The following is a 2,656-nucleotide window of genomic DNA, read 5'->3' as shown; positions in this document are numbered from 1 at the left end:
GGTTTATTTCTTGGTTTGAATATGACATATTTAGTTTTACTAACATTTAATTGCAGTTGATTTACACTCAGCCAAGTGTACAATTCATTTAACCATGCGTTAGTTCGGCATGCAATATTGCCCAAATTATCTCCATAGAAAAACAAGGTGTGTCACTGAGTAGATAATTGTGTGAGGGGTACGTGGAATGCGTGTGAAGTCATTAATGTAGATAATAAACAACAAGGGTCCCAGTATAGAGCCCTGAGGAACACCATATTTTATCTCTTTTAACTCAGAACGAAACCCATTAAGGTGTGTGTATTGCGATCTTCCAGATAAATACGTTCGAATCAAACTGAGCGCTACTCCTCGAATGCCGTAGAACGGGAGTTTTCGGTACAGAATATTATGCTGAATTGAGTCGAACGCCTTCCTGAGATCTAAGAACAATCCGATGGTATATAGTTTATTCTCGAAATTACACATCAGTTTTTCTTTAGCTTTCAATAAAGCCATTTCTGTAGACTTATTTTCACGAAAACCGCATTGCTCTTCGGCGAAGGCTTTCTTCTCTTCAAGAAAGCTAGTTAAACGAATTTTCAGGAGACGCTCTAAAATTTGAGAAGACAGGCAAGACTGAAATAGGGCGGTAATTATTTATATCATCATGCCGACCTCCTTTATGTATAACTGCTACTTTGGCTATCTTCATGTTAACAGGGAAAACACCACTAGTTAAAGCTTCATTGCAAATATGACATAAAGGAGCGCATAAGATATCAGCAACGGCTATGATCGGCTCGACTTTGAGGTCATCTACCCCAACTGCTGTGCTTCGTTTTAAAGACGCAAGAAGGGAGAAAATTTCACTTTCCGTGCAGGGGTTCAGAAAAATAGAATTTGAGCTTTCAGCACACATAGTTTTCTATTTCCTCTTCAGTGCCACTAGAGTGTGAGCATGCACCAGCGTTCAAGAAATGGTCGTTAAATTTTTGCGCTAACGAAGTATTGCAGTATTCAGTACCATTAAGCATTAGTGGGCTAGGGATCGTATTATTGGTGCTTCCCATAAGGCTTCTGACTTCTTCCCATATTTTTTTAGGATTATTAGATATTGAACTGAATTTTCTTTTGTAGTAATCAGTCTCGGCTTTCTTAAGGTCGGAGTTCAACTTGTTTCGACATCTCTTGTACTCCGATAGTTTGTCTAGGTCTCTGGAGCGAATAAACGTGTTATACAATTTATCTCTATCTCTGACCCTTATGTATAAGTCGTGAGTAACCCATGGCTTCCTAGCTTTTTTGTGTTTTCTGAGCTGTACTTGTGGAAATGCTTCATCGTAGCAGTCTTTAATTCTGCGCAAAAAGATGTCGTATGAGAAGCTGGGATTTTTTTCATTATACACGCAGTTCCATTGCACTGCTTCAATCAAGGCCCGACAAGCAGCAATGGTGCCTGGATTAAATTTCCGGTAAAAAACAGGAGGGGCACGGCTATACTTGATTCTCTTCTGTGCACATGGAAAAAAGCAGAATATAGGTAAATGATCGCTCAAATCAAACGTAAGAATTCTCTAAAAAAACCTTGTCTGGGTCATGGCCGGTGACACACAAGTCAATCAGCGTTTCACTTTGCGGTGTTATTCTCGTTGGCAAACGGATAACATTAGTACAATGAAATGATTCGATCACATCGAGGAACCGTTCTGTTTGTGGACTTCGTAGTGCCATATTGATGTTAATGTCTCCAACCAGGACAATTTGCATAGAAAGTACAGACGCATATGCAAGAAGACTACTTAAGAACTGAATGAATTCTTCAAGATTGCCCGAACGTGGGCGATAAGCTGTGGCAATAATTGACCCCGAGCATTTGACAGTCAACGACTCATGATGATCAGTTATAAGTGAGAATCCTGGTATAACATCATACTGCAGCTTGTTATTTCATCATCAGCCTGACTACACCCACTGCAGGGCAAAGGCCTCTCCCATGTCTCTCCAATTAACCCTGTCCTTTGTCAGTTGCCGCCACTGTATCCCCGCAAACTTCTTAATCTCATCCGCCCACCTAACTTTCTGCCGTCCCCTGCTACGTTTGCTTTCTCTTGGAATCCACTCCGTTACCCTTAAGGACCAGCGGTTATCTTGCCTTCGCATTACATGCCCTGCCCAAGCCCATTTCTTCCTCTTGATTTCAACTAAGATGTCATTAACCCGCGTTTGTTCCCTCACCCACTCCGCCCGCTTTCGATCTCTTAACGTTACACCTATCATTTTCCTTTCCATAGCTCGCTGCGTTGTTCTTAACTTAAGCTGAACCCTCTTTGTTAGCCTCCACGTTTCTGCCCCATAGGTGAGTACCGGTAGGATACAGCTGTTGTATACTTTTCTCTTCAGGGATATTGGTAAGCTACCATTCATGATCTGAGAGAACCTGCCATATGCGCTCCACCCCATTCTTATTCTTCTAGTTATTTCCCTCTCATGATCCGGATCTGTGTTCCCTACCTGCCCTAAGTAGACATATTCTCTTACTACTTCCAGCACCTCGCTACCAATGGCGATCTGCTGTTCCCTTGCTAGGCTGTTGAACATTACTTTGGTTTTCTGCATGTTAATTCTTAGCCCCACCGTTCTGCTCTGCCTGTCTAACTGATTGATCATGCTTTGC

The sequence above is a fragment of the Amblyomma mixtum genome, chromosome 1 (assembly GCF_055824585.1).
Source record: "Amblyomma mixtum isolate Tamu chromosome 1, ASM5582458v1, whole genome shotgun sequence".
Classification (NCBI taxonomy): domain Eukaryota; kingdom Metazoa; phylum Arthropoda; class Arachnida; order Ixodida; family Ixodidae; genus Amblyomma; species Amblyomma mixtum.
This window is presented reverse-complemented; position numbering follows the sequence as displayed.